Source organism: Bombina bombina, chromosome 6 (assembly GCF_027579735.1).
Source record: "Bombina bombina isolate aBomBom1 chromosome 6, aBomBom1.pri, whole genome shotgun sequence".
Taxonomy (NCBI): Eukaryota; Metazoa; Chordata; class Amphibia; order Anura; family Bombinatoridae; genus Bombina; species Bombina bombina.
Genome location: NC_069504.1, coordinates 911,145,212 through 911,168,289, shown reverse-complemented (window position 1 = coordinate 911,168,289; position 23,078 = coordinate 911,145,212).

Sequence of the window (23,078 nt, the reverse complement as noted above, 5' to 3'; positions counted from 1 at the left end):
GCCGGCTTGGAAAGAAATCACACAAAATCATCCAGTCTATTTTTTTAGCATTATATTGTAACGTAGATGTCTCTCCTTCACATTTAATACCCTTCATAGCAAGATAAACAGCTCTAAAGTAACATTTGACTTTATAACATTTTTTGAAGGACCTTGCAGTACTAATCGGACCTCTTTGACCATCTTGCCAGTAGTTTGACGTTAGGCGAGGCCCTTAAAAAAATTTAGAAACACAAATTTTAATGTGAGACATGATTATGTTGTTACGTTGTTCTTTATCTGAAACAGAGACTCCTACGTTAGGTTTTGAAGATCAGGCCCTCAGAGAGAAAGTGTTTAGTGTGATATCACCTGCCATTAAAACCTATATTCTTATCTGAATAGCAAAGAGTAACCAATCAGAAAAGTTAAACCATCAGTGATTTTTGAAACATTTTTGTTGGTATAAGAAACTGTTGGGAATGATGGTAACTGCTTCATATGACACTATTTTCTTTATCCTGATTGAATCATATTGCATTGAAGGTAGATGCAATAATTATATTTTATAACAGGAGCTGTTACATTTATTTTATATTGTTTTAGCGTATTAAAAGTCTTTTATTCTCTTGCCATAAAACTATTTGTGATTTAACAACCAATGGGTGCATTTTCTGTAGTAAACAAAATATGTAGAAGTAAATATTCGGGCCAGATTGCGAGTGGACCACAAACTTTTGTGCCCGGACGATAAGGGGTTTATTATCACAAGTGTTTGTACTCTTAGTGCTTTTTGCTCGTATTACATGTTAAAAGTAAAATCAATTGCTTGAGCGCAATCACGATTTACTCTAGAATGATTACAGCGACTTCATAGCTCTGGTTAATTGTTTCGTGAAACTAAAAAGTTGAACAAAACACATCAAAATACATTACAAAGTATACTTACACTCATAATAACACCATATAATAAAAATTATTTGCAAAAAATATTGCACAAAAAAGTTATACGAGCTTAAAGATATGAGGTCTAAGGTATTAGGAAAAATAAAGGCAGGCAAAGGGCTTTAACATAGACCTACATATACATATATACATATGTGTGTACATATGTATTTATATGTGTGTTTATGTATTTACAGACATAAATACACATAAATACATATATACGTATATCAACATTTGCAATCAAATAGAGGGAAAATGCAAAGCATATTTATACAATATTCATATTTAATAAAGGTTTTAACTATGTATTTAATGTAAATATTTCACATTTCAATGTTCTTTATATAATCATGTAGAGTATATATATAGGTATAGATATATATTGTACCGAAATACCATTAGATATATGTAGAAATATTTATTTATAAATAAATAGAACATATTAGAATGTGAAATATTCATACTTTCATGTTGGGTTAGCGCAAATGAGAATATGCGATTTCGTTTTGCGTGAGAGTGGGGTGTTAGGTTTTGTGTTATTTTCTCTTTTTTTCTCCATTGAGTTCTATGGGGGAAACGTGAATGTGCACACGATATTCTAACTTCAGCTTTTTGCACTCATCGGGTTAGCGCAAGAGCAAAAACAGTTTACTTTCAACTCGAAATATTAGCGCAACCCGATGAGCGCAAAAAGCTTACTTCTAACGCAATTAATGCTCAAGCGGAAGCAGGGGCAGAACTACAGGGGGTACAGAGGTCGCAACTGCGACTGGGCCCCTGATAGTGGGGGCACAGCTTAATTTTTTATTTTTTTTCCCCGATAAAACATTGACCTGCCACTGCCACTGCCTGCACAGATATCATGTGAGTGTGACGTGATGCTTCACTAGTGTCTCTGACTACAGGGGTTAGTGTTTCTGTTTTACCCATTGGTGTTTATGTGTGTGGTGTGTATGTGTGTATGTACTGTATGTATGTGACTGTGTGTGTATTTATGCATGTATAAGTGTGTATGTTTGTGGAAGCAGCAAATTACAGACCTTGTTATTACAGCATGGAGGGGCGGGGGTAAACAGTGTCACTATACAGTACCACTATATATATAGTACGTGGAGGCTGGACCATGTCACAGATTACTGTGGTCACTTTATAAAGTAATGGGGCAGGTAGGGTCAGGTCAGCTGTGTCACTGACTCACTATATACAGTACTGGGGGGTTAAACAGTGTCACTATATACAGTAATAGGGGGTCAGACCATCTCACAGACTGTGGGCACAGGGTACCTCCTTTTGCAGACATGTATCATAAGCTAATTCTCTTAATATAGATTATTATTTAGTTATTTGAGTTTTTTTAGATATTCCTGTTTACCAACTCAAAAGGTATGAATGAGATGGTCTTAAAGGAATAGCAAGTTATTGTCAATTAGTTATTCTCACAGATAATATCAAGTAAAAATGAGAATCTAATGAACTTAATCAAAGTGTTTAAATTAAAGTAATTTTTTTGTGGTTAAATATAGGAAGTCTCTCCTCAGTTTTTGTAGCAGTTATTATCCAAAAAGTTGCACACAAATACAGAGGAACCGTTACTGCAGGTTTAGTATTCACACAGAGAATAATAATTTACTAGAGATTTCTCAGGTAAGTAATGTTCACGCAGTCATTAAGTTAATAAAGATACAATATACTTGCGGATAGTGAGAGCTCAAATGTCCTATATCAACCTGGTGACACCAAAGTTTTAACGGAATCAGATGAGTGAGGATTCAGCGTTCAGTAATGCTGCACGCTTGTGGAAGTGTGCTGTGCGGAGCAGCGATGATTCCTTGACGGCTTCAGATGGCGTCAGCTCTCCGGTCAGATGATTTTAACAGACAGAGGTAGGTAACGCTTTCGTTAGAAAGGTGCAATCTGAATATAGTCCAAGATAATGATCCTTAGATCGAAGAAGCTTGAAAGAGACTCAAGGCTTATTAAATCCTAGAGGAGAACTAGCCTGAAAAACAAGTACTCAAACTAACTCTTGCTAATAATCAAGCAGTTAGTAAGTGTTACAACTCCTCCTTATTTAGGTAAGAAAAAATGGGTGGAAATTTCTACTTAAAGGAAGAGTGGACCATGACAACATGTAATCTTATTCACATTTTTTTTCTGTGTTAAATGTAAAAAATAAAAAAGATATGTATCAAATTCAACTTTTTTTTTTTTTTTTGGGGGGGGGACCTTCTTAGATTCTTGTACCTGGGCCGGAAGTGTTAATTTGTGCTTCAATCATATACTTTCCCTCTGTATTTTGTCTAACACAAAAAAAGCAAATGTTTTTTAGACTTAGATATGTTAATAAAAAAGTAAACTGTTAAGCTGCTATAGGTTGTGAATGTAGGGTGTAATTAGGGATACTACACTCTTACTCTCCTAGCTAATCACAAGATAGAGTGTGCTAACCTCATAAAGTACACTCTTAGATTCAAAAGAAGGTGTGTGGGAGGGATAGCGCTAACGAATAGCTGAGAGCCGAAAAGTCTGACAAAAAGTCTGACAAAAACTCATATGAGATAGTACATCAATATATAAGAAAATTGTAGGCAAAATATGTGAACATATGTAAATAAGTTGAAGAAAAAATGAATATAATGTTAAAATGATGTGGTTAATTTCCATTAAGGTTCCATAGTATTCACATCTATGGGTCAGGTGCTAACTTTAATGGAGTAAGGATTTGTATATTTTAAGAAACCTCTTAGAGTGTGATCTGAAATTTTACATTATGTCTATGTACAGCATAACCAAGTCTAGTTTAAGAAATTGCTCAGCTTCAGACTCTTATGATAATACCTATTATTATTCAAGTATACTGATTGATAACGTAGCTTTTATGGTGCTTCAGTATATGGGTGTTAGTGGTACTTTGGGAGGGGTGCTCTTGAAATGAAAATGGTGGCAGCAGACTTTCAAGTCTAGTTACATTGTTGGGTACAATAATTAAAAACAGGACAAGGTCTCACAGCAATTTCTCAGTGAAGTTAACAAGTTACATACTGTATACTGGAAATCCTCACAATAACCAGGTTTCCTAATAAATAGAATAGCCACATATTAGAATGGAAAGTCCAAAAAGGAGCATATTTAAAAATCCAACTTTTTCTAATGGTTGTGCATTATCACAAACGTGTTTATAATTTAAAATGGTTTTTCTTAACTGTTTTGAGTATTATAACAACAGAAAATAAGGAAAAAATTATATTAGAAGTAAATTAAACAGTTGTTTAAAAATGCACGCTGTATCTGAAAGGAAACTTTTGGGTTTCATGTCTCATTAATCAAAGTGCAGATTCTTGTTTTTTTCATTTGTGATTTTAAAAATGGTGACAATTATAAACTGCTTTTGATCAATTAAAAAATTGAATATATTTTTAAATAATGCAATTTGTTAGTGGTCAAAACTCTAAATATATACTTGATTGAGGCCACCTCATGATAATTTTAATAGCAAACTTCCAACCAATATTTTTCTCTGATTAAAGAACAAGAAAGCTATTTTGCATTCTGTTCAGACCTGTGAGAAAACTTTCAACTTGCCCACACCGATATTACATGACTTATTTAATGTAGCAAATAATTCAGATTTACATTTTACCTTTTTAAATTTGTATCCCTACATGTATTGCTATACACAATGTCATATTTAAAGTGAATAATGCTCTAATTTTTTTAGTAAAATGTATTAGCCAATGGAATCTGAGTTTTATTTAGTGTAGATTTCATATTTTATTTTTGTATAGCAGTGTCTGTACGGATATGAATCTAAATAGCTACAATTTAAATTTGTATTCTTTGCTATGTAACATACAAAATACAAAGTTTAAATGAATAACACATATTCTTTCAGTACTATATTTTATAGTGTTTGTGTTGTCATCCAGATATGTAGTATATGTTCCAAAGCAAACCACTGAGCTTTATTGAAAGTTTATGAATCTTCCAAGGATACTGGGACCGGAGCATTTTTCTAAGATACATTACTTTTTTCAGGTATGCCTACTATAAGCTCCAATTTGTTTGGATTTTTTTCAGAGATGATCTGTGGACCTAATATTGTGCATTTGTATAACTGTGTAAATCCCTTCCTTCCTTTACATTGCCTACCTATTTTTTCTTTAATGATTTTATTTAAAGGCACAGTCAACACAAAAAGTGTTATTATTTAAAAAGATAGGTACTGCCTTTAATACCCGTTCCTCAGATTTGCACAACCAGCCTCTAAATTTGTCTGTTTCTAAGTCACTAAAGAAAGCCCCATGATCACATGCTTTTTTATTAGCTTTTCACAACAGGGGACTACTAGTTCATGTGAGCCATATAGATAACATTGTGCTCACAACTGTGGGTTTTATGTTAAAATATTTTTTTATGATGCAAAGTACATCACATCACATATTGATAAACATTAATATTACAGTACATCATGGGATCATTGAATATTACATCAATGTGGTAAGTGTACATCGCCCATCTTCTGTAACGAGCATTACCATTTACTGTAAGTCGAGATATTAGTCCACAATGTCCATACAATTTTATATTATACAACACAATGCGATTTCGTTGCAGGCATCAGATACCTGTGGGTTTTAACAACACAGGAGATAAACATTGTATTAATATTACCATTTTTTCTGTGCAAAACTGGGGAATGTGTAATAATTTACCTGATAAATGTATTTATTTCCTGGCATGGAAAGTCTACAAATCCATTCCAATTACTAGTGGGAATTCAACTCCTGGCCAGCAGGAGGAGGCAAAGAACACCCAGCAGAGCTGTTAAGTGTCACTTCCATAACCCATAATCCCCAGTCATTCCGCCAAAGGAAAATGGAAAGAGAAGATGACACAAGGGTATAGAGGTGCATGAGGTTTATACAAAAAAAAAGTTGACTTAACTCAAAATAAGGGCGGGTCATGGACTCTCCATGCCAGGAAAGAAAGACATTTATCAGGTAAGCATACATTTTGTTTTCTTTCCAATGGCATGGAGAATCCACAAATACATTCCAATTACTAGTGGGAACCAATAACCAAGCTAGAGGACACAGAATAGAAGGGAGGGAGAACAAGACAGGCGGACCTAAACAGAAGGCACCACCGCTTGAAGAACCTTTCTCCCAAAGGAAGCCACAGCCGAGGCAAAGGTATCAAATTTGCTCCACAGATGCTTCATTTTTGAAAGCCCAGGAAGAAGAGACAGCCCTAGTGGAATGAGCCGTAATTCTCTCAGGAGGCTGCTGTCCAGCTGTCTCATATGCTAACCGGATAACACTTCTCAGCCAGAAAGAAAGAGTAGAAGAAGTGGCCTTCTGACCCTTACGTTTACCAGAAAAAATGACGAACAGGGCAGTAGATTGCCCAAAATCTTTAGTATCTTGAAGATAAAATTTTAGAGCACTCACAACATCCAAGTTATGTAACAGGCGTTCCTTCTGAGAAGAAAGATTCGGACAAAAGGAAGGAACAACAATTTCCTGATTGATGTTGCTAACCGATACTACTTTGAGAAGAAATCTAAACTTAGTACAAAGAACCGCCTTATCTGCATGAAAAATAAGGTAAGGGGTATCACACTGCAGAGCTAAGAGTGCAGAAACTCTGCGAGCAGACGAAATAGCAAGAAACAAAACTTTCCAAGATAATAACTTAATATCAACCGAATGCATAAGCTCAAACGGAGCCTGCTGCAAAACTTTAAGAACAAGGTTAAAGAGCCATTATATACTCATTTTTTCTTTGCATAAATGTTTTGTAGATGATCTATTTATAAAGCCCATAAAGTTTTTTTTTTTTTTTTAAATGTATAATTTTGCTTATATTTAAAGAACATTGCTCTGATTTTCAGACTCCTAACCAAGCCCCAAAGTTTTATTTGAATACCGTCAGCTACCTTCTCCAGCTTGCTCCTGTTTGTGTAAAGGGTCTTTTCATATGCAAAAGAAGGGAGAGGGGTGAGTGTCTTATTTGCCACTTGCAGTGGGCTTTCCAACTACCTTTTCAACAGAGCCAAACTGAAAGCTTCTAAGTACGTTTTTAAACCATTTTATACTGGATTTTTATATCAGTATCTGTGCATCTTATTCTTTATAGTAGTGTCTATTACATGCAGTTATATGAAAATGAGTGTATACTGTCCATTTAAGGCTATAGGGAGGAGCAACAGGTTTAAACACAGGCCTGATTCTTACCAGGGCCTGAACAAAGGATTGAACATCTGGCAAATCTGCTAGACGTTTGTGCAAAAGAATAGACAGTGCAGAATTCTGACACTGAGTACTGACTGACAAACCTTTCTCCAGGCCTTCCTGATGAAAATGATATGTTCTTAGATTTCCTCTTCCTTTTACCAGCAGTAGGGAAAGCTGCTAGGGCTGCAAAAACTGCAGAAGTAATTTGTGCAGTAAAATCTCCTGGCAAAGATAAACCGCCAGAAATTTGTTGAGAGGAACCACGGAACACTGCATGAGAAACGGCTAAAGCTTGGGACGTTTAAGGAGAAAGTTGAGGCATGGTATGGACAACATTATCCTGAGAGACATATGACTCAGAAGGGGTATCCTTGTCTCTAGACGACAAAGTATTTTTTAAACATGTGGAACAAAGTTGTACAGGAGGGACAACTTGCACCTCCAAGCAATATAAACATTTATCAAAATTAACAGCTAAATTTGAGTCGGTATCCATAATGACAATAAAGATTCACACAGAAATCAGAATATAATTACTTATGAATTATGATGGATTAGGCTAATTACTAATAAAAAATAACAGAATTTAAAAATGCGTTTATTTGCAAAATTATCCCCTGCTCCTCTATATCCTCAGTCTGACTGAGGAGACTTACCACTCTGAGACCAGGAGGCCCACAGTAAAAACCGGAACTAAAGCAATTGATAAATTAGGGCTTAACAGACGATTCCTATAGTCAGTCAGATACCCGATGAGGCCACTGCATCAAAGACACTCCTTTAAAGACGATTCCTATCGTCAGTCTTATATCCGATGAGGCCACTGCATCAAAGAAACTCCGCTCTCCAAGCCATTATATAAAAGGCTGGAGTGGAAGAGCAGAGAGATCACGTGAGCGCAAGGGAAATATTAACTGCACCACAAACTAAAGATCTCATAATTGATGCGCTGTAAGTAAAATAATAAAGATAACCCAAAAAACATTTAAAGCCATAAATACATCCCACTATTAGGGCTCAATAAAAAATAAGACCGATGTTGCCCTTCACCCTTCAGCCATTCTTTTGAAACAACCTTCAACTTAAGGGGGAAATATTAATAACCGTAGCTAGTGCTTGCATTGTAGCCCTTAATGAAATCCCTACATAAAGGGATATTATGTTCCAAAATTAAGCCCACTGAGGATTAACCTCTAAAGTGCTGCCCTTCAAACCTAGAAAGTAATAGCACTTACTTCTGGTCCAACTGCCGGGCAGGAACAGCTTCTTAGGTGTGACAGATTCAGCAAAATCTGTCAGGGACCTGTAGAAAAAGAAAAAACAGAGTAACCAGTAACTGGTTTTCTATAAAGGGGGTAGCATTGATTTTAGAAGTTAAGCAAAGACCACCTTGCCGTCTTCTAACTGCTAAAAGCCACTATTACCCTTACTAAAGAGAATTACATGGACATAGCTTGACCCCAATCCTTGCTTGCAGGGAAAAGTACCCAATAAAGGATTAAAAATCTTCAGACACCATCTTCACACATCCTCCCGATGTTCAAGGCAAAGAATGATTGGGGATTATGGGTAATGGGAGCGACACTTAACAGCTCTGCTGGGCTGTTCTTTGCCTCCTCCTGCTGGCCAGGAGTTGAATTCCCACTAGTAATTGGAATGGATTCGTGGACTTTCCATGCCATTAGAAATTTATCTATCTTTATAAACAATAAAACAAATTGAGTTGACTGTCCCTTTAAAAAAAAAGTTTGTTTAAAAATCAGGACCATGACTATATTTATTTCTGAAATCCCTTACCATCATTGGTACTGTCATTTCTGACAGAAGGTTATTGCAATCATCTAGTACCTTGCACATACAAATAATTATGTAAATTACCTCTAAATTAATTGTCTTTTAACTACATATTATGTTCTCAAGATATTTTTGGATTCTAAAGTTTATTTATTTATTTTATAAAATATAAAAAAGATGTAGGTTTATAAACACTTTAATACTTTTTCTAGATCTGGCTTTCTTCATAGCAAAGATAACCAGTTTGTTATTAATATGGTTTCCTTAGCAACAGGGTGTGCAAAAAATCTTGAACTCCTAATTACAATGTTTGTCATTTCTGGTTCATACTGATAATCACTTGTGGTAGCATCTTATTTAGCACATGGAGCAAATTTACTTAGAGTCTCTGACAAAGATTCTGATGAGGTGCCAAAATATTTCTTCCATGAAAAAAGCAAGAGTAGATTTTTTTTTTAGATATATGAAGAGAGGAAAACAAAACTGGAAATGAAAAATCATTTAGAGCTAAAAATGTGCTTTATAAAAAGGACAGAAAATATGTGCCATATGCCACACAGAGACAGAAAAAAATATCTTTAAAACTTATTATTCCGAACAGTAATTTAAATATCTTTGAAATATTGAAAATAGTTAAAATGATGTTAACATGTTTCATTATGCATAAAAAAATCCTTTGCAATATTCTTTTGTTATTTAGTTCCTGCTAGATATATAGACTTATTGAATAGAAAATTAGCAAATTTAGGCAATTATCCCTGCTTCCTTACACCCAGAATGACTCTGTATAGTTACACTGTTACTGATGCACCAGGATGGATGCAACAAGATAAACCACCTCTGGACAGCCGGTTTGAGTTTTTGTACTCTCGGAAGCAGAAGGTAGGTTTAAATAGCTGCTTGGTGAAGCTTCTTTCCAGAGGAAAAGCAATACTCATTTGATTTATAGTGGAGATAAAACCATGAGATTAAAATATTCCATTACAAAAAGGAAGATATATAGAATTATTGAATACAATTTAGCAAATCTAGGCAAGTATCTCCCCTTTACTTACCCCCAGAATATAGAAATTCAATATCTCACAGTTTTTGCTTCCAGGTCTAATCTGCCCCCTCCCCATAGAAAATCTAATAATTAAAACTGTTAGTGTAGCAGGCGTGTCAGCATGTTATGTCAATCATATTATTTCATAGCAATTGTGTTAGTTTCAATAAGAGTTTTTCTCATAACAAGGAATGATTCTCACTCCAGTGTTTCTCCCTCTCCTTATCTCTATGAGAACAGAAAATGCAGAGTGAAACAGTGTAAGTTATTTCTTAAAGGCAATACTCTTAAAGGTATATGATATGTATATATGTACTAGATATGTATACATGCTATATGTATCTGCAAAAGTTGTAATATAAACTGCTAATACATTAACTGTTAGATTAATTATATGTGTATGGAATCTTGAAAAGTTCCCAAGCCCTTACACTAGGTTACACTGCAGGTACCTAAACTATAGTTGCTGCACATGTGCAAATACATCGGCTCTGGAATACAGTGAAAGCTAGATTTGAACATGGCAGCGACCATGATTAGAGAGAGGTATGGAATAACTTCAATACTATTCTTATAAAATATAGTGTTTAATGTTCCTTTAAATGGATATGATATCCAAATATTGAAGCACTTGAAGCAGCATATCTGTAAAAAGTTTACTAGGAAATAACACCTGCACATCTCTATGTAAAAAAGGAAGATATTTTACCTCAAAATTTTCTCAGTCGTCATATTACATTGTAAAGGGTCTTTAGGCAGCATATCAGGATGCTAGCCACTGGACTTGCTAGGGAGCATACATGTGGCATGTACAGGCACTGTCATGTTATTTCCCTAGTGTAATTCAAATGTCCAGCACCTCTACAGGAATTAGGTGCATGCCATAGGGCAGACATCCTCAAACTCGGCCCTCCAGAGGTTTTGGAACTACATATCCCATGATGCTCAGCCAGCTGATATGCTGGCTGAGCATCATGGGAAATGTAGTTCCAAAACCTCTGGAGGGCAGAGTTTGAGGATGTCTGCCATAGGGTATTGCACTCCCCTATATGTAAGGTAAATATTGCAAAAAGGCAGCACCTCTCCTTAGTATATCCACTAAAGGTTTATTGGAACATCACCACAGTGAACAATCACAATGTTTCGGTTTATGCAACCTTAATCATGTCATAAAAAACAATGTTTAACACCACTCTCTTATAGGCCCACAACTGGGCGGAGTCATCATATTTATTATATTTACAATTTCAATTCAATTTTTCATTTAACAATTATATAGCTCCACCTAGTGGTCAACAGAAAAACTTGGAAGTTGTATCTTATATATTTCTTGAAAATACATTTTTTAACCTTATCCTATTAAATCTGCAACATCTTACAAAAAAGGATTCCAATTTATAAAAATAATATAATTATAAATTGGAACACTAAAGCTAAAATTAACCTTACAAGCAATTAACCCCTTCACTGCTGGGAATAATAAAAGTGTGGTGCGCAGCTGCAATTAGCGGCCTTTAATTACCGAAAAGCAATGACAAAACCATATATGTCTGCTATTTATGAACAAAGGGGATCCCATAGAAGCTTTTACAACCATTTGTGCAATAATTGCACAAGCTCTTTGTAAATAATTGACACCTCCACTAGGAACTTATCTAAAATAAAAAAACACCAACTTGGGGTACAAAGGCCGCAGCTTTTTTATTTACTTAACCACATAAAACAAATAATTAAATACTCAAACCCAAACAGAGCTTGCCCATAGCGGTCACATAACTCCATTATCCATCACATTCCCATCCCAATCTCTCCTGGCCTTCCAGGAGGTACCCATAACTGCTATCCCACCAGGCAAGCACTCCGCCACAGGAAAAGGCATCACCGCCGTGCCCTGCCAACCAACCCCAAGGCCTTTGACACCAGATTCCCCTTCGAATTCTACATGCCAAAGACAACCCACCCCATTTCTTAACAAAAGCACTCATCATCCTGCCAGCTAGCTGCGAAATGACATCATAACTTTATAGGGAGGGAGGGAGCTTCTTCCCCCACGGACCTTACAAAAAAATTTGGCGCTCTTTCAGGGCCACCCCCCTTCTATAAATACCTGGCACCCAGACCCCACCTCTTGATCCCTCATTGGTCCTTAGGCTGGGGTAAAATGCCCCTACATAGCAATTCCTCCTCCAGGGCTCCATTGACCCCTCCACTAGGAACTTATCTAAAATAAAAACACAACACCAACTTGGGGTACAAAGGCCGCAGTTTTTTTATTAACTTAACCACATATAACAAATAATTAAATACTCAAACCCAAACAGAGCTTGCCCATAGCAGTCGCATAACTCCATTATCCATCACATTCCCATCCCATTCTCTCCTGGCCTTCCAGGAGGTACCCATAACTGCTATCCCACCAGGCAAGCACTCCGCCACAGGCAAAGGCATCACCGCCGTGCCCTGCCAACCAACCCCAAGGCCTTTGACACCCCTTTCTTAATATTAAAATTAAACAAATGCAGACCCACTTCATTTAAATGGACCCCATCACGAAGGAAAAAACAACTACCAGATTCCCCTTCGAATTCTACATGCCAAAGACAACCCACCCCATTTCTTAACAAAAGCACTCATCATCCTATTAACTTTCCTTTGTGAAGCATCAAGTTTCTTAATGTCCCATGCCGCCCTCCAAGCTAAACGTGGCTCAATTTCAGACCACAAAATCACCATCCCCGTAAAAAGTTCCATCAACCTCTCAACATCCCTCTTCATTGCATCCACCAACTCCTTCTGTGATATAAAACCTAAATCATTCCCCCCAACATGAATAAACAGTACATCGGGTGGGCAATAAAGTCTTGTATATTCTATCACTCTAACCAGCAACTGGTCCCACCGTATGCCTCTGAAACCGAGCCATGGAATGCAGACCTCTTCAGGCAACCACCCCAGCTGGACCCCTTGATCCTTAACCGCTGCTGCCTTCCTCGCCCAATAAATGTATGAATGGCCCATCACCCAACAATTAACCGGACCTGCGTAAACAAAACAACAACCACATCAACATATTATATTAGGGCTGGCCTAATATAAGACAAACAACTGTTAGATACCCATCTCCCAATCCTTTTAATCCCTGTGACACCTACCCCTAAGGCTTGAGCCTCCGTAGCCGCCCCTATCCTGAATGACTGTGTCCCAAATTCTCAAGGCTCTAGACCCAATATACTCACACACCTTTTAAAAACTGCCTGAAATTGAAAACGGGACAATGATGTTCCATCAAAGTGTATAAAAAGAGGGCCCATACCTATTTATTGAACATACACCAGGCAGAGCAGCAATATCTCAGGAAAATGTATTCTTTTAATTGGTCGCTTAGAGGAATTCGGCACTTGGGGGTGTTCCTGTCTCACGACAAGGAGTTTGTCATCCAAGACAATTATGATACCCTCCTAAAAGAGATAGATAGGATGCTGAAATCTAGAAAGTACGATGAGATTTCTTGGATGGGTAGGATTGCAGCCCTGAAGATGATGATCCTCCCTAAATTGACATACATCTTTAGATGCATCCTGATCCCAGTCTCAACACGGATACTGCAGAACTTTCAGGCGATATTTAATGCCTATGTTTGGAACAATAAGAGACCCAGAGTTGCAGCAACTATCCTGGAGACTCCTGTTGAAAGGGGAGGATTGGGTCTACCATGTGTATGTTTATATTATGAGGCAGCCATGATTTCTCATGTCTCGGCATGGGGAGGGGATCTCCCGCCTACGAGGTTGAGGGAGCTGGAACAGGCATCCTTACCAGCATATATTGACTCAGAGCTTTTGTGGCTCCCCCCACATCTGGCCATGAACATTACTGTCTCTAACCAACTGATTAAGGGATGTCAATCAACCTGGTACAAGCTACGGTATAACCCACTTATTGCCCCCCACCCCTCGCCGATCCACCCCATTATTGCATTACTCTAAGGTTTGTCTAATGTGCAGATGCACAGCTGGAGGCGAGTAGAATTTGCTCAATTGAAGGATTTTTATCTAAATGAGCACCTCCTTACCTATCAGGAAATGGTGACTGAGTTCGATCTCTACCCTCAGATGCAATTTGAGCTCTTGAGATTGTGATCCCTCATCAAAGCATGGGGTTTCTTGACAGAAAAGACCCGGAACCTTACTGTCTGGGAGTTTAGATTTCAAACAGGACTCCAGTTACATACACCTCTTTCAACACATTATAGAAGCCTCTTAGGTGAGTCGGTCCTTGTAAAAACAAGACAAATGGTGGCTTGGGAGACTGAACTGAGACTGACGTACACGACACAGGAATGGACTAGAGCCATCACAATCACCAAATCGGCGCTGCATTGCGTGACAATGTATGAACTCAACTTAAAAATAATCACTAGGTGGCATCTATTTCCGACTAAGCTCCAGACGTTGTTCCCTGGCTGTTCACCTAAGTGCTGGAGAGACTGTGGGGAGATGGGTACTCCGCTCCACAGTTGGTGGTCATGCAGCAAAATTCAGCCTCTGTGGACTAAGCTCCGGAGAGTATGTTCTACACTAGGATTGCCAGAGGTCGACTCCCGGAGTGTAGCTCTCCTACATCTAGGCATTAGAAAACTTCCCAACCCCAAACGATCCCTGCTTCTCTACCTCTTGACCTCGATAAAAATGCTCATAGCCAGGAATTTGAAGAAGTCGTCCCCTCCCAGGTGGAGGGGAGTAGTTTAGTATCTGAATTACATAAAATCTATGGAAGACTATGTCTATAGGGTTAGAAAACAATGAGCAGAGTTCAGCCAGATCTGGGAACCCTGAGAGACATACCCAACTAAACAAAAAGGATAGGCGGCGACAGCTCCAGAATGAGGAATCAGCTCTGCTGAGACTTTAAGACAACCTTAGATAGGGCATCCAGCTGTCAGTTGAATAGGGTGACCCTGACCGAGATTTCAGAAGAGACCCCCCTTCTCCCTGCTTTCACCTTCCCCCCTCCCCCCATCTTTTGGCCTTCCTACCTTTACTTTCTCCCCCCCCCCTTTTTTTTTACGCTGATGAGTCTAGAGACTACTAAGGCTAAGTAAGAGAGGAGGACAACAATTAGTTGTTTATTGCTATATAAAAATTATACTGTCATGCTAGTGTACTTAGGTATGGTGTCTTTCACCACATGCCTAACCTACTTAATAATCACTTGAAACATACAGGTATGTTGCAATATCTTTACTCTATGAGATGGTGAGTGGAATACTACTGAATAACATGTCTATCGCACACATAATTGCGAATTGTTAAGTAAGCCATGTTCACTATTTAGATCATGTATTGTCATGCATTCCTGTGATGTCCTTGATTATCTGTTTTGTTGTTATTGTAATTTTTACCTACAATAAAGGTATTTTTGGGGGAAAAAAAGAGGGCCCATAACCTGTGGCCTCCGACATACTCCTGAAAACTTTGCACCGGGCAACAAACGCCCCCCCATTGCTCCCAGTGATATCTGACATCCCTTCCCCGCTTGGTCTGTCTTGGACCTCCTCAACCATATTGTCAACACCCCATCCCCTACTGCCTCGTCCGACCTTTGTATCCCCCCTTTGTCCTGCCTATTCAAACCCACCAGCTCTGATATTCTAAAGGCCCCAAAAAAGGCCACCACAAAGGCCAACCAAAACAGCTTGTATTCGAAATCCGATGAACAAACCCCCCCGTAATTTCTCAACTTTCCGCAACAGAACTGAATACAAAACTATATACAAAACTGAATACACTACTGGCCTTCTGCCATCCGGAGCCATCCTTCCTTTACACAAACTCCTCGCTGCCAGCCTGACCACAAATTTCTTGGATATATCCTCCCACCCCATCAGTTGAAATAAAAAAGCCATCGCCGCTAACCTCCTCTTGACCATGGATCATGATATTCCTGTCTTCTGCCACTCCAACATCCAGTCTAGGAGTGCTCTAGCTCTGCTCTCGGAAGAGTGCACCCCTTCATGCAGTTGCAAGAAACTAAACCATAAAGACCATACCTGCATTTATGACCTCCAAGTCCCAGGGGCAACTGCCCCCCTCACCAAGTTCAGCCGGTTGCGAATGCACTCCCCTTCTTCCTCTGCCTCCAGAACCAGGTCCTGAAAACAATCCCACTGCAAACGGGAAAGAGCGTCAGCAACATTGTTCGCTTTCCCATGCACATGCACTGCCCGAAACATCACATTGCATTGTAAACATTTTAACACAAATAAGCGCAACAAATGAATCACAGGCAATGAGGCAGCCATCAGACGGTTAACTGGCGAGACTACCCCCATGTTATCAGTATGAAAAGTGACCCTTTCATCTGCCAAAATGCCACAACCAAAGGGAACAATTCCAAATACACCAATTTTTTTGTTAAACCTTCCCTGTGCCACAACTCTGGCCACTGCCTCACACACCACCTGCCCTGTAAATAGGCCCCAAAGCCAACCACCCCTGCCACATCCATAAACAAGTGGAGATGGGATTCTGCTACTGCCCCTTCCTGGATCAAAGCCTTCCCATTAAATTCTCAGAACCTTCTCCACATCCCCAAGTCCTCCTTAAGCTCTTTCTTCAAACGGATTCTGTGAGACGACTCCTTCAGCCCTGATGTTGCCAACGACAGTTTTCTTGTGAAAATCCTTCTTACCGGAATGATTCTGCATACAAAGTTAAACTTCCCAATGAGTGATTGCAATTCTTTTAACTTTAGCTTCTGCTTCCCCAACGCCCTTTCAATCGCGGCCAACAAGTCAACCACCTTATCCTCCGTCAAGCTACACTCCATCTGAAGCATATCAATCTGAATGCCCAAAAAACTCAAACACGTGGACAGCCCCTCCGTTTTATCGGCCGCCACCGGGATCCCAAAGTGATCCGCCACCTGCATGAAAGCCCTCATTAGGATTTCACAATCAGTCGACCCATTCAGGCCGACAAGCAGGAAATCATCCAAATAGTGGACCAGTGAGCCCACCCCTACTGTCTGCCGAATTACCCATTCCACGAAACAACTGAACTTCTCAAAATAGGAACATGAAATGGAACAACCCATCGGCAAACACAAATCAATGAAGTAAGACTCATCAAAAAAGCACCCCAGCAGGTAGTGGTATCTAGGGTGTACCGGTAAAAGCAGCAAAGCCTCCTCCACGTCAACCTTTGCCATTCTGGCACCCAACCCCGCTGTCCTGACCAGGTCAACCATCCTATCAAAAGACCCTTTCGGATAGGACAGATGGTGAATCATTCTGAACTGCCCAGGAACCTTCTTGGGAACCACGCCCAAAGGTTAAACCCTCAAATTACAGGGAGTGCAGAATTATTAGGCAAATGAGTATTTTGACCACATCATCCTCTTTATGCATGTTGTCTTACTCCAAGCTGTATAGGCTCGAAAGCCTACTACCAATTAAGCATATTAGGTGATGTGCATCTCTGTAATGAGAAGGGGTGTGGTCTAATGACATCAACACACTATATCAGGTGTGCATAATTATTAGGCAACTTCCTTTCCTTTGGCAAAATGGGTCAAAAGAAGGACTTGACAGGCTCAGAAAAGTCAAAAATAGTGAGATATCTTGCAGAGGGATGCAGCACTCTTAAAATTGCAAAGCTTCTGAAGCGTGATCATCGAACAATCAAGCATTTCATTCAAAATAGTCAACAGGGTCGCAAGAAGCGTGTGGAAAAACCAAGGCGCAAAATAACTGCCCATGAACTGAGAAAAGTCAAGCGTGCAGCTGGCAAGATGCCACTTGCCACCAGTTTGGCCATATTTCAGAGCTGTAACATCACTGGAGTGCCCAAAAGCACAAGGTGTGCAATACTCAGAGACATGGCCAAAGTAAGAAAGGCTTAAAGACGACCACCACTGAACAAGACACACAAGCTGAAACGTCAAGACTGGGCCAAGAAATATCTCAAGAATGATTTTCCTAAGGTTTTATGGACTGATGAAATGAGAGTGAGTCTTGATGGGCCAGATGGATGGGCCCGTGGCTGGATTGGTAAAGGGCAGAGAGCTCCAGTCCGACTCAGACGCCAGCAAGGTGGAGGTGGAGTACTGGTTTGGGCTGGTATCATCAAAGATGAGCTTGTGGGGCCTTTTCGGGTTGAGGATGGAGTCAAGCTCAACTCCCAGTCCTACTGCCAGTTTCTGGAAGACACCTTCTTCAAGCAGTGGTACAGGAAGAAGTCTGCATCCTTCAAGAAAAACATGATTTTCATGCAGGACAATGCTCCATCACACGCGTCCAAGTACTCCACAGCGTGGCTGGCAAGAAAGGGTATAAAAGAAGAAAATCTAATGACATGGCCTCCTTGTTCACCTGATCTGAACCCCATTGAGAATCTGTGGTCCATCATCAAATGTGAGATTTACAAGGAGGGAAAACAGTACACCTCTCTGAACAGTGTCTGGGAGGCTGTGGTTGCTGCTGCACGCAATGTTGATGGTGAACAGATCAAAACACTGACAGAATCCATGGATGGCAGGCTTTTGAGTGTCCTTGCAAAGAAAGGTGGCTATATTGGTCACTGATTTGTTTTTGTTTTGTTTTTGAATGTCAGAAATGTATATTTGTGAATGTTGAGATGTTATATTGGTTTCACTGCTAAAAATAAATAATTGAAATGGGTATATATTTGTTTTTTGTTAAGTTGCCTAATAATTATGCACAGTAATAGTCACCTGCACACACAGATATCCCCCTAAAATAGCTATAACTAAAAACAAACTAAAAACTACTTCCAAAACTATTCAGCTTTGATATTAATGAGTTTTTTGGGTTCATTGAGAACATGGTTGTTGTTCAATAATAAAATTAATCCTCAAAAATACAACTTGCCTAATAATTCTGCACTCCCTGTATACAAAGGCATGTCCTTGAATGGGCCCACCATTCTGCCCAATGCAACTTCCTTCCTTAGTTTAATCCTGACCACCTCCGGAAACTCCCTGGCCGATTTCAGGTTCCCATGGGCCCTAAATCCCCCGCACTCCACAAATGGGATCCAGAAACCTTAACTGAAACCCATCAGCAACAGCTTTGCATCCATCCTCCCCTTCTTTCCCCTAGCGTAACATTTTAGCCATGGCACCATCCTTTCGACCCTCACCGGAGTTCTGCCCCTGTGCACCCATGTCCCCCGGCTTGGTTGGGAACCTCCCTCACTTAAAGCATTTTGCAAAAGCATGGGTCCCCCCATACCCTGCACATTCATGCTTATAGTTACACGCACCCCCGAATCTGCACTGCCCATCATTGAACTGGAAGCACAAACCTTTCCTGAGGGCCGCTGCTGCCGACGAGCCACTTCCCCCGGCTCCTGCTCCCCCAGGCCCACGAAAGGACTGCCCGCCACAGAGTGGTGTCATCATTTCTAACCAGATCCCCATATCGTGGTCATCCCACTTCATGTCCAGCCTCACCGCTATCCTCTGGCGAAACTGCTCATCATATCGCCACCATGCCATCCCACCATAGGTCCGATACGCCGCAGATATTTCATCAAAGTTACAAAACAGCGCGGAGCCCTGCTCTGGGAACTTCTCCGTCATCACGCTTGCCAATATACAAAATGCCCTTGACCAATTTCCAATCGTCTTAGGCAACTTCCTGTATCTCTTCTTCCGCTCCTCCTCCTCTTTATTCCCCTGCTCCCCTTTTGTATCCTCCTTGATCTCCAAGAACTGCTCTAACTGCAGCAATGAGAAGATCTCTAGAAACTCCCGCTTCCATATTTTTTCTTTGATGTCCTGGGCCAAATATATGCCCAGAGGCCCAATCATACAGAGACATGGCCTGCTCATTGCCACTTCTGCTACCTGGATGGATCCACCTGCAGCTGCCATTGCCGCCCCTCCTGCAACCCCTTGACCCACCTGTTGGCCCCATACCCCGGCTACTCCCGTGTCACCCCCACACTGTTTCTCCACCTGTGCCACCAAATCCTTCAAGCCCTTTAATAAAACTGATACCCCTTAATTCACACTCACCACATTAGTATTAGTAGTAACAGAGGTCCCTGTAGATAATCTTGACACCTCACCTGAGTTGTTAGGTGCCGTGGCTTGTCCCGAGCCGCTGCCCTCCTGAGCTGCACTTTCCATCGCCTCCGGACTCCTGATCCTTTCTGCTGACCTTCTGTTCACCCTCTCCGCCTAATCCCCCCGCCTTCCAGTGGAATGCGCTCTGGTCCTCGATCTCTCTATCCCGATTGACACCTTGTCTGGGCGACCTCTCCAATCTGCCCCAAATCGGAGAGACATGCGATACCCTCCACCTTCCTTCATCCACTGGGAAATGGAACCTAACCCGCTCTCTGTCTGCCCCTAATCCGCTGCCTCTCTGGCTGCTTGGCCTGCAGCCATCCCCTGCTCCCACCTGTGGAGACAACACATTATCAAGGCCAGTCCCACCAGACCACCCCATGTTTGACCTGCTCCCGCTGGCTGCTGTCCTTGGTCTCCTCACCCCCCCCCAGATCCCTCCCCTCTCTACAGCTTTCCCCGGCAGCACCAGGTGACATTATTTGTAGCAACTATGCCAACAGTCTCATGTCCCCTACCTGGTCCGCCGCCACAGATCCAGACTCCGCTGCACTCCCTTGAGGCTCCTCATCAAACTCATTATACGAGTCCCCCAGGAAGATTGTGTCCATATCCATATGATTGAAGTTGGGCTCCCTCTGAGGCGTCCCCTGCACCGCAGGCCCGCGGTCACCGTTCCCGCTCCCCACTTCAGATCTAGCTGTAAAGAAAAGGAGCAGAGAGCAGGCAAAACCACCACCAATTAGCACTGACCACCTAGAGAAAACACACCCAAGATAGGGGGGGAGAGGAAGGAGGGGGGGCAGAACGGGAGAGGGTGGGGGGAGGGGTAGAACAGGAGAGGGGGAGAACAGAGGAGGGAGGGGGGGTAGGGAAGGCTTTTGCCACTCAGAGCCACCCAATCCCTTACCAGGTACCATATCCTCCTGTTACAACACAAAAACAATGGCACAACACAGGCTTTTCCCTTTTGGACTTTACTATGAAATATTATATAGTATATCTATCCATCATTTCTATTAACCAAAGGGAATGATGCTAATGCATAAAAAATTGAATAAGACACAAAGTAGAATGTCGCTAGAGATTGGCGAATATCTACTAAAAAGTATGCATATGAAGCACTCTAGGCCCTGACTATTGAGCAGTTGTGGTAGTACAGGATTGGTTTAAAATATAACTTTTATTCACATTATAAACTTAAAATAAGGGTAACACACTATTAAAATCGACACAGACACTCACTGGTGTGATATTATGATATATGTCAGAGGGGAATTAATGTAGATTTTATATCAGCGCCTCTTGTGTATAATTCCCCTAATTTACTTGAACTGACTTGGTATATTATAAATTATTGTTTGTTCTCTGTGTGAACAAATTAATATCACAGTAATATATAACTGTCTTCTGAGTTCAAATATGCAATTTAATTCGCTCTGGTCAAAGTTTGTATACAATTTTATGTGCACTGAGTCCAAGTAAAGACTGTCACTTGTATTGCTCACACTGGTCTTGTGTGGTTGCGTATTCTAATTAAGTAATTTGGTCTCCTGTTTATCTTATATAGCAGTGTAGGCATCTACTAAGTAACAATAAGTAACCAAAATTGCCTTTGTTATTTCAAACTACACATGTATTTGTTCAGCACACTGTCCTCTGTAATGAAATTGCTGGTGTTGGATGATACTCAAATGTATGTGACGTTTACCGGTATATTTCTAGCCTATAACATTTATAATCTTTAGTTCACTTGATTGAAAAAGTACTAAACTTTATTATACCCAGAGTGAAGGCTTCTAGTTTGCCTGTATAATCAGCGATGTATACCAGCTGTTGGCTAATTCTGTAGGTGCAGAATCTATAAACCACGTGTTGAATTTTTTTTCTTTTATAATAAAAATGTGATGACATCAGTAGTTGTAAATAACATTCTCTATATAATAAATGAACTGTTCCTTTAAATAGGGTTGTATCAAATTTCTATTACATTACCCTACTTTTTATAATGTTATATTATTATTGTATCGACTCAATTTTAAGTCTATTGGATCTTTTAAAGACAATTGGATACTTTGTGTCATATGAAAATTGGTCTAGTGATATATTCTGGAGATGTCTATTATTACTCCATTACTTAGGCTATGGATATCCTCCTGTCACTGCCCCCCCCCCCAACCCCATGGCTGCTTAATCCTATCTCCCCTGTACCTTTTATTTTTTATTTTTTTGTCTGTCCTCCAGTGCTACTCACCCCTAGCCTGCCCTATAATAATTTAAAAAAATGTATATATATAATTCCCCCATCCACCCTCCCTACTCCCCATGTGGCTCCCTACACTTGAGGCCTTTATCCCCAGGCCACCACACCCATCCGTTTCCTGCTCCTACACCCTTCGTGCCCCAGCTCATCCTGCTGCCCCCCTTCTCTCTAACCAACTCCTACCCTTTAAGTTATAACTACATAGCCCCCTGGCCTGCGCTCATCCGTACACAGGCCCCCACCCCCACAATCCCGCTCATCCATATCTCCCGCATTCTCTCCCCCGCCCCATATCCCCCCCACAGTCTTTGATCCCCCAAGGCCATTCCTGCCTCCCCCCAGCCATCCGGCACATCCAACACACTGCCCTCCTCATCACCACACTGCCGCTCCATTTTCCTACCGCCACACTACCACTCCTTTTACCTGCATCCTGCGCTCCTTGTCGCTATGTCCTCTTCCCCGGCTGGCTCCGCCTTGCTCTTCCCGCCCGACCGCCGGGCTCCACCATGCGCTCCGGGTCCTCCGCTGATTGTGTGCGCCCCTGCAGCCGCCTCCTCCTCTCCGACGGCCCTGCTCCGTGACGATGTCCCTTCAGTATCGGCTCCAGCAGGCAACTCTTTCCACCCACTTCTCCTCCTTAAGCACAGCCCCTGCATCCTAGGCCTTCTGTGCAGGACCGGACTGAGCCGTTCTGGTGGTCTGGCCCTCCTGGCAG